This window comes from Canis lupus, chromosome 25, assembly GCF_048164855.1.
Source record: "Canis lupus baileyi chromosome 25, mCanLup2.hap1, whole genome shotgun sequence".
NCBI lineage: Eukaryota > Metazoa > Chordata > Mammalia > Carnivora > Canidae > Canis > Canis lupus.
The window spans coordinates 9,479,122-9,495,339 of record NC_132862.1 but is presented as its reverse complement, the minus strand read 5'-3'; the positions used below and the strand labels follow the sequence as shown (position 1 = coordinate 9,495,339).

Sequence of the window (16,218 nt, the reverse complement as noted above, 5' to 3'; positions counted from 1 at the left end):
ACCCAGGAAAACTCTTACATATGTGATTGACAGTAGGCTGACATTCTTTACATATAAAGAAATTCTTACAAATAAGCAAATAAAAAAAGGGCAAGATTCCCATATAAGAAAGGGATAAAATATTTACAAACCACTTATCAAATCAAAGATACCAACAGCTTAGTAATAAAAATATTACAAATTTACAAATTCACTAATATTCAAAGAAAGTAAATTTCAGAAATGACAGCCATTTTCAGATGTCATATAATCAAAAAAATACTTAAATACAATCCTCAAGTTTCAAAATGTGTAGTATAAAGTTTAAGTCATTTGCAAAGTGAATTTTTTCTTTGTAGTTCACTCAAGAAACAAATCTTCCCTTTTGGTGCTGTTTAGGACATGTTTTACTGGCTAAATTAAATGGCTTTAAGCTAGAGTATTCAGGAATTCACATATTCTGTGGCACATCTAATATCCTCAAGAATAATCAAACATAATTTTTACAATACCTAGAGTTTTTAAATAACCAAAGGTTGAAGTACAAAGGAAAGATGATAGCATGTCAATCATCTTCTTTCAAATGCTCAATACATAAAATCACTGAAAAGAAAAGGCAAAATATGAATGACTTTTATCCAGCTGTTACGAAATACATCAATACATGGTTTCAACCACAAAAATAAACTCCTCTCTAAGATCAATGGTATTCATAAGTATACAACAGCAAGGAAGGTAAGATTTCTTAGGTAATAGAGATAACATAAATGCCATTGTCAATAAGAACATCAAAATAATAATTAGCATGGACTTTTTGAAAAGGCACATGCTTCACCATAACTAAAGGAAATAACAAAACAAGTTATAAATAAGCTGAATTGTATTTCCTGTCACTTAATAAGAAACTGCAGAAGGATCATTATAATTTTTTAAATGAGCTCTTTGTAAAATAATTCTAAGTTATTGATCAAAGGCCTCTAAAGCATTTAGAGGAAACTTTATGTTGACATTGGGAGACAAAAAGGAGAAGCGTTTTAATGCTAAAGAATTAAAATCTATTACAATAATTCCTCAGTGTTCATCTTGGAAAAGATCATTGAAATGTCACTGCTATATCAATGTATGGCAGATTAAGGAAACAGAATTAAATGAACTTTGATGGTACCTCAAAAATTTTCTTGTTGCAGTCTGAGTCGGATTCAAGGAATCCAACTTTCTCCCAGAGACAAAAGAGAAAGAAACTTAAATGCTATAAAAGATGTTATTTTTGATACAAAACAGAATCCATTTTCCTGGTAATATTGTAACTTAAAATTCCTTTGAAAATTAGAAAACATAACAAAAAAAAAAAAAAAAAACAAAGATCCCACTTGACTAGCAACACAACCTATAAGGTTCATAGGAATAAATCTAACAAAATGTGTGTGTGTGCCCTTTATGAAGATAATGATAAAACAGACAAAAGAGATTATGGGAAAAAATAGAGAGGTAAATCATATCCCTGGATAAAAGAACTAACCATAATAAAAAATGTTAATATTTATCAACCTATAAATGTGATATGATTTTAATACAAATACCAATGGGATTTTTTTTCATAGAACTTTCCAAAATCAGTTCTAAAGTTTATACCAAAGAATGGAGCTTTAAACATAACCAAAATTCTCTTTTTAAAAAATTTGTTTATATATTTGAGAGAGTTGGGGAGGGGTAGAAGGTGAAGGAGAGAATCTCAAGCAGACTCCCAACTGAGCATGGGAGTCTGACCCAGGGCTTTATCTCATGACCCTGAGATCATGACCTGAGCTGAAACTAAGAATCTGATGCTCAGTTAATTGAACCACCCAAGTGCCCCATAAACAGCAAAAAAAATTCTTAAAAAGAACAGAAACCTGAACGATTAGAAGAGTTTCATAAAACTATAGTAATTGGACCAAGATGGCAATGTATGTTGTTACTGACTTTCCTCCTCCCATTAAAAAAAAAAAAAAAAAAAAAAAAATCACCTAACAACTATTCAAAAACAAGACACCAATGAGGGAATACTAAAATACATGGAGGAGGAGGCTGAAGCACCCCCTGTACCTCAGAGACCAAGACAGATTGCGTTAGAAGGGTAAGAGAAGTAGCTTCACATTGACAGTATTTGCCTCCACTCAGGCCAGCACAGTAACATGCAGTCTCCCCTGAGCTTCTAGTCCCTCCAGTGGGAAAAGAACTCATGGGTACAACCAGCATCCTGTCACCATTCAAATCATTTTGTGGGAGCCCCCACTCTGATCTCACACCATGGAGACTGCAGGAGAATCTACAGGGCTTGACCAGGAATCTCACTATGACAGAGAAGAGGGAGGGGCTTGAAGCAACAAGCACACAGACCTTAGCAGACTGGATTCATATATGTAGTGCCCAAGTAGAGATCCCAATCAACAGCTCTGTTCATCTGCAGAACCTGTTGAGGGTTCCCTCTGACAAGGAAACTCAGTAGGGTGCAGATCTCCCTGATTCAGATCCTCAAGGAGTTTTGCCAGCCATAGAGCCCAGTTTGCCCACCCCCAGGCAAGGAGCTGAATCACAACCCCGCTCACTTTGGAGAGTGTCTTCCCACCACACCTAACCAGAAGGGCTGATTACAACTCCTAGAAACAGTGCAGCCCCCATGGCACTTGAGCCAAGAGGTATGCAGGCAAAGCTGTAATGAGCATGAAGCATTTCCAATCTATGCTCAGGTGGGGGATTTAATTCATAGCCAAGGCTGAGAGTAGCTCCCAACCACTCCCAACGAGAAAGCCCATTGGGAAATTGAGAGTAGCTTGGAGTGGCCCCTTCCCTTCCCTCTCTGCCCCCCAAAAAGCTGATTCACAGCCCACCTGACAACAGCTCTGGGAAACTGTGAGGCCCAGCAGCACTCAAGGTGAGAGGAGGGAAGGCAGCGCCAACAGCTTATAGAGCAAAGCCAATGCTACTGTTCAGTCAGGAAACCTGGAGTGCAGGTTGGCTTCATTTAAGATGACAAAGAACTTTACCAGTTTTAGAGCTGTTTCTCCCACTGACCAAGATAGGGAATCTAATTCATAGCCTACTCATTACTGAATACAGCCTTCAGCCTATCCAACTAGGGAATCTGCAGAGCCCATTCAATAGCCCTATGTACTGGGTACTGGAGAGAGAAGACAGCCCATGGTTTCCTACATCTAGAGAGCAAAACTAGTGGCCTCACTTGACTCAAGGCACACTCAGACTTGATTTGAGTTCCCAAGCGAGGAGCTGTACAGGCCCTGGGTCCCATCCTGCTGCCCTACAGGATAGAGAAGCTAATTTATAGCCCATCTATAACTGGATATAGTGCCCAGTCCCAAACATCTAAAAAGCCTGACTGGAGAATTCAGGCAACCACAGAGACTATCCTACAGCTTCACTTTGTTAGGGAACAAAGTCATCAGTCCTATCCATCTGTTTTCTAGTCAGTGGCTTACCCCTCAACCCTGACCTCAGAGCTCAGCCAGTTGCCTTGTCTCAAAATGGACTATAATAGAGATGCCTGGGTGGCTCAGTGGTTGAGTGACTGCTTTTGGCTCAAGTCATGACCCCAGGGCCCTGGGATTGAGTCCCACATCAGGGTCCCTGCAGGAAGCCTGCCTCTCCCGACACCTATGTCTGTCTGTCTGTCTCTCTCTCTCCTTCTCTCTCTCTTATGAATAAATAAATAAAATATTTTTTAAATGGCCTATAATAACAGCCCCTACATACCCAAAGACACTACCAACAGACACCTCCAGAAACCCAAACTGAGCTGACTGGTAAAGAATTGTCTCTGCCAAGGCAAACCTGTAAAATCTGGAAGAGGGGCTTGATTACTCATATGCACAGATACCAACAAAGGAATCAAAGATCACAAAAATCAAGTAAATGGGATATCACCAAAAGAAACTAATGAAGCTCCAATAACTGACTCTAAAGAAATTGAGATCTATGAACTATCAGGCAAAGAATTCAGAATACTTCTTTTAAAGAATTTTGGGGACTACTAGAAAACAGAGACAATTAAATGAAATCAGAAGAACAATGCCTGAGAAAACAGAAGTCTGACAAGGAAATAGCAACCATAAAAAAAACTGGACTTGAAAAATACAATAGCTGAACTGAAAAATACAACAGAGAGTTTCCAAAGCAGACCCAATCATGCAAAAGAAGAGATCAGCTACCTGGAAGATAGGACACTGGAATTACCTAGTCAGGAGGGGGAAAAAAAAAAGTAAAGAAAGCCTATGGGAATTATGGAATACAATGAACAGATTATGGGAATTCCAGAAGAAGAGAAAGACAAGAACAGAAAATGTTTTTAAAGCAATAATAGCTGAAAGCTTCCCAAACTAGGGGAGAAAAATGGACATACAGATCCACAAAGATCGAAAGACTCCAAATAAACTAGACCTAAATAGAGCTACTCTAGACACATTATAATTAAATTGTCAAAAATCAAAGACAAAGAAAAACTTTTCTCAGCAAGAGAAAAGAGAAAAATTACATACAAAAGAATCTCCATAAGATTATCAGCAAATTTCTGAACAGAAACTTTTTCAGCCAGAGGAAAATATTCGAAGAAAATTACTGTCAGACAAGAATTCTATACTTGGCAAAACTGTTCTTCAGAAGTAAAGATGGGATAAAGACTTTCTCAAACAAATAAAAACTGAGGGAGTTCATTACCACCAGACCTATCTTATAAGAAATGCTAAAAAGAATGTAGTTTTTCGAGTGGAAGTAATTAAAATCATTGAAACATAAAAAAGATAGTGTCAATCACACCAATAATGGCAAATATATAGTCACAGATTCTCCAGTATGGTAATAATGGGTGTATAATCCATTTACAACTCTAATATAAAAGTTTAAAAATGAACGTAGTAAAAATAACCATAACTGTAATAATCTGTTATTAGTAATACAATATTAAAAACATGTAAACCATAACAGCAACAATCTAAAATGTGAGGAGGAGGAGAAGTAAAAGTGTAAAATTTAAAATTCTATTGAAGTTAATTTGTCAGTTTTGAATAGGGTATTATAAATGTAAGATATTTTACATAATCCTCATGATAATCACAGGGGAAAATCGTATAGTGATTACACAAAAGAACACAATAAAGAAATTAAAGCATGTTGATACCAAAAGACATCAAAACACAAGAAACGACAGTAGGATAAGAAACAGAAAACAGCTAACAAAATGGTAATAGTAAGTCCTTACCTGTCAATAATAGCTTCAAACATAAATTCACCAATTAAAAGATTTTAAATGACTAACTGGATTAAAAAAAAAAAAAACAAAGATCTGACAATATGCTGCCTACAAAAGACTCACATTAGTCTTAAAGACACATGTAGACTGAGCATGAAGGGAAGGAAAAAGACATTCCAGGCAAAAAGTGACCAACAAAATCAGGATTGCTATAATTATATCAGATAAAATAGACTTTAAACTAAAAAAATAAAATAAAATAAAAACAGACCAAGAAGATCATTATTATAATGATAAACGTGTTAATACATCAAGAAGAGGCTACTGTGAACAACTATACACCAACAAACTGGAAAATCTGGAAGAGACGGAAAAATTCTTTGAAACATACAACTTACCAAAACTGAATCAGGAAAAAAATTTGAAAATCCAAATAGACCAATTGTTAGTAATAAAATTGAATTAGTAATCAAAAACTTCAATGAAGAAAAGCCCAGGACCACATGTCTTCACTGGTGAATTTTATCAAACATTTAAAGGATCAACACCAATTCTTCTAAAACTGTTCCAAAAAATCAATGAGGAAACACTCTCAAACTCATTTTAGAAGGCGAGGATTATCCTGACACCAAAACCAAAAAAGGACACTACTAGAAAAGAACTACAAGCCAATATCCCTAATGAATAAGATCAAAGATTCTTGGTAAAAAACTAGCAAACCAACTTAGTAGCACATTGAAAGGATCATTCGTCAAGATAAAGTGGGATTTATTTGAGGGGATGCAATGATGTTTCAATATATGTAATCATTCAATGTGATATACCACATTAGTAGGATGAAGAATATGATAATCTCAAACAGACAAAGAAAAAACATTTGACAAAATTCTGTAACCATTCATGATAAAAAAAAAAAAACTTAGTAAATTAGGCATAAAAGGAACATATCTCAATAAAATAAAGGTAATAGGGAAAGCCCACAGCTAATATCAGTTAGCTGAAATTTTCTTCTTTTTCTTAAATTTTCTATTTGGCTTTCTCTTTTCTTTCTGGGAGGAGAAAATAACATATTCTTTTTTCACTATGTCATTAACAAAATCCCATCCTATAGAGTTGAAGTTATTGATTTGATTGAATATCAAATAAGAAAATTTAGCACATCAAAAATCACTATAAAGACTTTTAATGCAGATGAAAACTATAGATGATATTGAGTCAATATCCTTACTACATGGAGCTCACTTAGATCAAAAAGTGTTTATGGGAGCCCATTACAGGTACAAAAATAAGCAGCCTGACTAATGAAACAGAAGAGAGAGGGACGCTTGGGTGGCTCAGTGGTTGAGCATCTGCTTTCGTCCTGGGGCGTGATCCTAGAGTCCTGGGATCAAGTCCCACATCGGGCTCCCTGCATGGAGCCTGCTTCTCCCTCTGCCTGTGTCTCTGCCTCTCTGTGTGTCTCTCATGAATAAGTAAATAAAATTAAAAAAAAAAAAAAAAGAGAGAGAGCCAGGATTGATTTTTAGTACAAATATAAGATTGCATTTATAACCCAGGAAGGAGTTGCAGTTGAGGGGAAGGCAAAGAGTTAAATGATGTTGGAATAGTTATCTGTTAAAAAAAAAAAAAAAAAGGTTTAGAGGGATGCCTGGGTGACTCAGCGGTTGAGCGTCTGCCTTCAGCTCAGGTCGTGATCCCGGGGTCCTGGGATCAAGTCCTGCATCCGGCTCCCTGTATGGAGCCTGCTTCTCCCTCTGCCTGTGTCTCTGCCTCTCTCTGTGTCTCTCATGGAAAAATAAAATCTTTTTGAAAAAAATGTTTAGAGCTTCATTTTTTACCTAAACTAAAATAAATCTTAGATGACTTCAAGCATGAGATAAAAATGAAGCCAGAAAAAATACGTTTTAATAAAAAAGACTACCTGACTTAAAGGCAATCAGGGAAAGCTACTATGCCCTAAAACTTTGACATGACAACATCTTCAAAATTGAAATGAAGGGAAATAATGAAGTCACAAGGTTTGATCAAAGGAAAAAAAATTAAAATAATCCTCCAACTTTCCTGAGTGAGGAAATATTTAGAACATTTTTTTTAATCATTAGGAGTATTTTTTTTAATGCCAGAAAAATAAAAAACTTAAAAAAAAAAGAAGCAAACAACATTAATAGCTACATGGGCCAATTACTTCTAATGAACAATTAGCCTTTACTATGACATAAAAAGAAATAACATGATGAAGTAGAAATGGGAAGAAAGCATGAAAATATTCAAGCGGGAACACCAAGTTGATTTCCTCAAACATGGGAGGCTTGATCCTCAGTAAGAGTTGCCTACACAATAGCCAAGTCACTGGTAGCCCACTGTCTGGAGTAAAGAGTAGATGCATAGAAGCTACGAGATGGATATAGCAGAAGGATCTTGTTTTGGTACGATATTTGGTGCCTGATAACTGAACGTGGTCCAATAGGATGGTGGGCTACAACTACCCCTGGCCCCCTGCATCTCTTCTGAAGGAGGTTAATACTGGAGATGTGTGATGGGAGTGGATAGAGGTTGGTTAGTCCATGGTGGCAGCAGCGGCGGCAATGGAAGAAGGCAACTGATTCACTCCGTGGCTCTGTAGCAAGAGTGGCACGCTACCAGAAACAAGAACAGTGCCTCACTTCTTCAGCATGAAAGGGAGATTCGTGCCCCATGAAATAACCTCCATATATTAAAATGTGTACTTCTTCCCATCACCCCATCTATTGAATAAATTTGGTACACACAAGATACCAGAAACCTCATTTGCCTGCTGTCTTAACTTCAATGGTTTCTTTGATGAGTAACTCCCCATGCCTACTTGGCAATGACATGTGGATGCTTAACCACATTAGGATATACACTGCAACTTTCCTAATAATTATGGGGGTCTTAAAATACGCATTGAAGATGTGATTTTATCAGAGATAAATAACGATCTAGAAACAGACTTTAAGAGAATAAAACATAAAGTTTTTTTTTTAATTATGAAGAACTTGGGGTTTGAAAATTGAACTTATAAGTCCTGCTATCTTTAACATTATTTATTAAGTAATGTGCAATGAAAAAGTAAAGAGTCTAGTAGCTGTTATGTCAGTTTGTTAATTTTATCCATGATAAACAGTCATCTTTTAGTTCAGAACCATTAAGCCAAGCAAATATTGCCAGCAAGTTTAATTTTTACTTAGTAATGTCAAGAAAGAGAAATGGCTTAATACATGACAAGCACTCACAAATATGAAGATACATTTTATCAGCCTCATACACAAATACATTCTTACTCATCCAGAATGTATAATAATTAATACTAAGAGAGTAGGAAAAAAATCTCATTTATTTCACCTCAAGTTTATTAATACAGAAGATGATGGCAGGCTACAAGACAGTTTTGTATTTATTTGCAAAGCTATCACCACAAATTCTTCCCGCGTACGCTATTTGTAAAGCATTCAAAGTTAGAAGCACAAATAAATGTTTGGATATGAGAAAAATTCCTAATAATAACCCCAATTTATATATCTGAAGCCTAAGACTATCTTAAATAAAGAAGTATTATCAATTACAGGACACAATGTAGGTGAGTGCACCAAATCAATACCAGCGGATAATCAAAGAATTTTATTTATCCTGAAGAAATGACAGTTTTGTAAAACATGGAAGAGAAGAGTCCTTTCACAACTTGGGGAAATTTTCTCATTTATTTTAACTTATAAATATGCTTTGCTTTTCAGTGAGCCCTTACTGTTTTCCTATCTCTCTTCTCAATTTCCTGTATAAATAGATAAGCGAATCAATATCTTGGAATTTACTTCTCTATTTTATTTTTTCCCTTTCAAAACACAATGGCCAGAAAACCGTAACGATGAGACAATTCTCTGATCTCCCTGAATGTCTTCATTCTTTCATATATAATGTGCCATATATTATTGCCTGTTGTTTTAGATAATACTGGTGTTAACCAAATATACACAGAGATGGCTAAAGAGCCCATCAGCTTTTTACACTGTGCTTACATAAGGTTTGTGGTCTAATTTTTAATATGAGCCCCTACTTGAAAAACACTATGGGAAACACCATTGAAATCTCAGTTGGGAGGCCAAATCAGACTTTACTCACAGCACATCGGGACACCGCTGATGAGGTTCCCCACAGTTTCGTAATCATGCAACTTTGTTTGAAGCTGTGTTTCTGTACCAAAGTTTTGACATGTTGTGATGTCTGTCTTTCCTACCTCTGTCCTGCTGTTTGCTCACTTCAGATGCCTCAGAATCCAGAGTGTGTCTATCAGTCTCAGACGTCCAAACCAACAAAGTTATGTGATTAGGTTTCCAGCTTGAACACAGTGGCTGAGATGTTGCTATGTAGCTCATTACGGGTGTCGTTATTCTCTAAGAACTTGACTTATAGCTGCTTCAAGGCAGTGACTGCCAGTTAGTGCAATTCTCACACTAGGGCTAATGACATTTCAGAATAGATTAGGCACCCTGCATCAATAGAGCAATTTCAACATTCCCCAGATCGTCTGCCCTAGCCTGATTAAAATTTTGTGATGTAGCTGATGATTCCTGGTGCACTCATGATGATCTTTCTCTTGATCGTTCACTCATTACTTCATTCATCAAACATGTACTTAGCATGTAATGCTGTGTGACAGCATGGTACATGAATTGGGGTTTATAGGTACAATGCACAATCCTTAACAGCAAAAAGAAGACAAAGAAGACAACTTAAAATCTAATCGGGAATTGTTATCAACTATGTACAATTTTATACATGTACACCTGGGAAAAAGATCAGAGAGCTGCACCCCAAAGGTTATGGTGGTTATCTCTAGATGCCAGGACTACAGGTAGTGGTGCTCATAAATGTTTAACAATTGGCTCTCTGTTCTCTAGAGAAATAATTCTAAAATATTGGTTCATTTATCCACTTGTATAAGAAAGATGGAAGAAAAATATGAAAAAAATATTTATTTAAATAAAAATATATCCAAAAGAAGCCCCCATTTTGTAGCATTTGCTGATTTCCATGCCATAAATATTCACACCACAGCCCTCTTCAAGCTATCATAATAGTATCAGCTCAGTCACATAGTTTCAACTCCCATAAGCCAGTATGAACCCACTCTAGTACACCACTGATTGCCTGAGCTGCATTTTCTTCTTTTTATTTTTCTGCTTTTTAAAATGTTTTTAATGATAATAGTGGTTGCCCCCAGGGATAGATAGTAGGTGGTTAGGGCCAGGGATAGAGGTAGACTCTATAACCTGCTGTACCATTTAAATTTTGAACCATGGGATATATTATCAATTCAAAAACAAATTAAATTTAAATTTAAAAATTCTCAATAAATATCTGTTACAATTGTGATCAAAGGCAGCAAATGACATTTTTTATGCCTGATACACAATTAATATATATGTATATACATGAAACACATAAATAACAATATAAGACGTTATACATCAAAATGCCAAAAAGAGTGGCATAATTTAAAAACTGCATTGGGACATTGGGGCACCCAAGTGGCTCAGTTGGTTAACCGTCCACCTTGGGCTCAGGTCATGATTCCAGGGTCCTTGGGATTGAGCCCCACATGGGGCTCCCTGCTCAGCGGGGTGCCTGCTTCTCCCTCTCACTCTGTTTCTCCCCTCCCCCTGCCCATGCTTGTCCTCTCTCTCTCTCAAATAAATAAATGAAATCTGTAAAAATAAATATAAATAAATAAATAAAACCGCATTGGAAGCATATGCAAGAAGATACTATGGTAAATTAGAAAGGTCAGTAAAAGCTTTTATGGAGATATGAGCAGAGTTATGAAGCACAAGCAGGATTTGCATAAGAGGCAGAGCAATGGGGTGACATACAGATGATGAGCAGACTGGCTGCTGTGCCTGCCATTTACATTTCACTTTTTTTTTTTTCATTTCTGCCAGGGTGGGAGCTGAGGTTCCCCACAGTTTCTATTTCTTAGGGATGTCTCTCTACCTGGGTTGGCATCAGAGCAGGCTCCATGGTAGCTAGGCTCTTGCTGCAATCAGCCTGAATGGTGATAAGACTGGAGTCAGAAAGGAGAGAAATAGTTTTCCACCATCTCTGGTAAAAATATTAATGTTTATCTCGTAATTGGTCTGTAGCAGGCACCCTGTGGTCTAACTCACAAAGCTTAAGTCAGAGGAATGACTAAAAGTTCTTGCTTTTGTGCTTCTTACCTGGCACACAAGTACATGTGCTTGGATGAAGCACCACAACCTCCCCCTACCGATCTCAGATGTGACTAGGAAATGAGCATCCCCAGGGTACAGAAGAGCTCCTACATGAACTAGAAAAGACCCTATGGAGATCTGGACCTGCTCCTAAGCACTGCCAGTTAAAGGGTCAACTATTCACTGAGATTGGCAATTTTCAGCATTTAGCTGGTATATAATAGCTAACCAATCTGTGGAGCACATTAATTCATTCACTTTATCTGGACTCATATTTTGCAAACTAGTTCATCTTAGTGGCTACCTCAGGCACTTACATTGATCAAAATCAGACACTGTTTTGGACACTGTGGACTTTTTAATGGCATATGTAAGAATTTGATTATCTCTATTTTAATTTGTATCCAATGATGGAATTAACTCTTGGTCATATAAGAACCAGATTATAAATGAATATTTGTTGGCATGGGAAAAATATTCAAGATATTTTGCTAAATTTTAAAAAGTTGTAAAATACCATGTATCACATGATTCAAGTTTTTAATATTATGTCTATTCACTTAAGAAGACATTTATAACTGGAAGTATTAGTAGAAACTGTTCCCAGGTGGTAAAACTACAGATGATTTTGATTTCCTTCTTTGTAATTTTCCTAATTTGTAAAGTTTACTATAAATATCATTTATAATGTTTGAAATTTATTGCATAATTAACATTTCCACATTCTATGGGAACCGTTCATCACTATGTGAGAATAGAACCCATACAACTTCCTGAGCAAAAGCGTGGCCCTGCTGTTGAGAACCGCCTCCTTCAAGCAGAAATGGGCATCTTCTATTCAGCTGTGTCTTTGTTAGGCTCCCCAGGTTTACATAAAATGTCAGTATTCCCTCCAACTCAATTGCTTTTTCTGCTTAACACTTAACTCTCACTGAAGTGTCAATGGAGAATTGCTACAATGCATGTATCTATCAGGGAAGTCTAACTAGAATTCAATATTATTTTCATGAGAAAAGCAATTTATATGGAATATTGCCTTAAGGACATGGTCTTTTATGAGTTTCATGCTGGAGGCGCTACTAAATAGGAATGTTAGTAGGAAAATTTGGTTGTACAGAACTTTTGTGTACACTACCAAGGGCCTCCAAAGGTACAGCACTGTTCCAAAGACCCTCATGCCTTCACACAAGTTCCTTGACACAATCACTGTAGCTTTGCTTTTCCCAAAGTACATTACAGCATGATGCCACCAGCCGACGTGAGGCCCTCTGAACTCATTTCTCTATAGACATTCATATATCCTGCCATAAAAGGCCATAGAAGAAATACGTCTCAAAATAAATTTATTATTTAAAAAATAAATTTATTGTTAAAAACAAAAAAAGAAATAGGTCTCTGGTCTTAGAACCAAGAATAATTGCATTATCTTAATCATCCAATTGGGTTTCTATTTTTCCTTTGCCCTGATTTTCATATTTCATTTAATTCTTATCTTGTTGTCCTCCAGATATCTCTATAAACCACCATATATTTTTTGTATTTGTTTCTGCAAGAAAGCAGAAAACAAATAAATAAGTGTTCAGGAAGTGATGAAACTAAAAATACGAGTCAGAACAAGACGGAGGGAAGAAAGATAACTTCAGCAACAAGACCAGGAAAAGAAAAAAAAAAAAACAAAAACCCACACACCATAACGCAAGATCTGTCAGAGTGCTAGGAGGTTAGGATAAATCATGGTGTATTGGTAAAAACATCACACTTGAGAGTCAGAATAAGTGGGTTTGGGTCCCGGTTCTGTTACTAACTAGCTAAGTGGTTAGATGCTGTGAAGCAAGTGAGCAGAGGAGAACCAAATCGAAAAACCTCCCACAGACACTGAAAGGAGGCAGAGCACCTCTGCAGGCTGGCTCTGTAATCATATTGCCTGAGTTTAAACCCTACCTCCTTGGGAACCTCCAACAACTTAAGGTCTGTGGCCTTGTTTTTCTTATCTGTGAAATGGGAATGAGAAAAGGGACTTTGCATGATTATGGGACTTTTGCAGCATATAACATATAGCACTTTTTCTCTAGTGTTCTTCAGCACTTTATATGGACTTACAGATGAGGAACCTACAGAAGAGTTAAATAATTTGCACAAGGTCACAAAGCCAATTAAGTGGTAGAGCTATTCTGGAACGCATGTGGTGCACCTCTCAATCTGCATTCTTAACCACTAGTCAGTGCTGAGGATAAAATGAGCCCATGCACACTGCCTTAATAACTGCTAGCTTACTAAATAAAGGCAAAGTGCCCTACAAATCTAACCGATTTTTTATATTAGAGAAAAATATACCATACTTCAAATATGACATTTGTTTAGGCAAATGTTATCAAATTTATAGATGATATAAAGGAAGAATGAATAAGTGAAACAAGGAATTACAGAATTAATATTAAATTTAACAAGTATAACTAGAAAGAATGAGAGCTGGGCACTAAAATTTATGTATAAATATATTCATCATGGTGTTACTTGGTAAAGTTAAAAAAGGAAAATATCCAAAGTATGGGGCTGATTAAATAAAATATGGCATATCTACCCACACAGACAAAAGGACTAGGTCAAAATAGGACAGAATGTCAACACTGGTCTCCTTTTGGTATTATAATATTTGGTAAGAGTTTTTCTATTTCTTTACACTTGTCTGCTTTCCATTTTTTCTATAATGAAAATATATTACCATATTAATTTAAAAACCAAATATTATCTTTCATTGAAATAATTTAATATAAATTCTTACATGTTTTAACACATCTGCCTCACGGGAAGAGTAAGAAAAAAATCCTCCTGACAGCAAGTCATCCTTCCTCAGATCCTTCACCAAGAACCTACCTGATGACGGTCAGGTATTTCAGTGGTCCATATAATTACTGTTTAAGATGCTAAAAATAATTTTCAAACTATCTTAGTGTTAGATTGAAAGTGTGTGGATTATAAGAAGCCCATGCTGATTGAACATTTGTACAGTTATTCATTACATTCAACTCCCGAGACCAACAAAAACACTGCCCAACTGGGACGCAGTATAGATGAGGGCAGTAGACCTTGTGAAGTGCTGCCAATTAAGTCTCCAGAGGAGCAGATGTAGTACCCAGTGCTGGTTTGCTCAGAAATAAAAGGGGTAAGATGGGAGGCTGCAGTAGCCATCATGGATGTAAGGACATGCCATCTTGAAGGAGGCTGGATGAGTTCCATGTTTCTACAAATAGGGTATTAGGGAAAAGTTACAGGGTAGAAAAATCTAGTGCCCAAAACACAGGGGAAATTTTTTCACAAGCAGAAATAATCAGTAATTGGGGCGCCTGGTGACAGTCAATTGAGCATCCAACTCTTAATTTCAGCTCAGGTCATGATCTCAGGGTCTTGGGATCAAGCCTCACATCAGGCTCTGCCTTCAGTGGAGAGTTTGCTCAAGGATTCTGTACCTTTTCCTGTGTCCCTCCCCTTGCTCATGCTCTGTCTCTCTCTCAAATATATAAATCTTAAAAACAAATCAGTAATAAACCAGGCTGCTCTGTAAAGGAACAATATTGCTTTATTATATGTGAATCATGTTGCCTAAAGCCCAAGTGAGACAAGCAAAGTCACAGTACTGTAAGCCAGGAGCTCAGGTATCAATTACCTGAAGACAAGGTCTGTCTGTGGGACCAGAAACATACCAAAGGGAAAAGCCCTAGTGAACCCTTGGAGATGGAACCTCTCCCTTTCTTGCTCTGCCTTGAAGATCCTAATCCAATCACCATATGAACTCTAGCATGGCACCCTCCTCTCAAACACAGGCCAGATTCTGAGAGGAAAGAAACTCAAGTGAGGGGCCTAGGAAGCTATCCCAACCCTTTGGGGCTACAGATGGACTAAGGAAGGGCCTTGCTAGAATAACCCAGGTAGAGTGTGATCAGGAACCTTGCTCTCTATGTCAACTTGCTATACTACACATGTTTGTGCTCTCTGTTTGCTCTTCAGTATCTAACAAAGGTTTGCAAAGACCCAGGCTGCCTCATCTCTGATAAGGGAAACCAAAAAAAGAGGTTTCTGCCCACACCTGAACGGGATCATTAAAACTTCTTATACATGTTAACCACTTTTACATACATAAACTCTTTAATCTTCACCACAAGCTATGAAATAGGTACTATCATTATTCCCATTTCATAGGTGAGAAAACTGAAGCACAGAAAGGCTATGTGACTTGCTCAAGGTCCACAGTTGGTAAGTCATGGAGTGGGTATCCAAAATGTGAACATGAAGGAACTTTCATTATCAGAACTGTAGTTATTCTTCCAGGAAGGAACCATTTGGGGGAGGGGGAATCTCTCACTCTGCCCCTCCTCCATTCCCTCTCTCAAATAAATAAATACATCTTTAAAAAGAAGAGGAATTATTCAGACTGTTTGGTATTATTCAGCAATAACCTATGTTTATACCAAGGGTCATGAATGAATTTCTCCTCCTCCCACTTTCTCCCACCAGCTCTCCTGATCAAGCTTCCACACATGTGAGAAGCTGGGAAATACTAGACAGGATTTCGATTTAATACACATCTAAACAACACAGTTGTAACAGCTGCTAAGAGGTGCATTAAAAAAAGAAGTTATCTGTCAGTGACTAAAATTGTAAGACTATTGAGCTCTAAACCCAGACAATTTCCTAAAGAAACTGAATATAGTATTTTTGTGGCTAACTATTCACAAATTAAGAAGAAATATCCTTGCCTTTAACACTGAAGAA

At 36.9% G+C, this 16,218-nt stretch overlaps 1 protein-coding gene across 2 annotated transcripts in view; it reads right to left on the bottom strand.

Annotated features, from left to right (window-relative positions):
- NELL2 (neural EGFL like 2) overlaps window positions 1-16,218 on the bottom strand; it is a 381,434-nt gene that overhangs the window by 252,867 nt on the left and 112,349 nt on the right. The window lies entirely within an intron of this gene.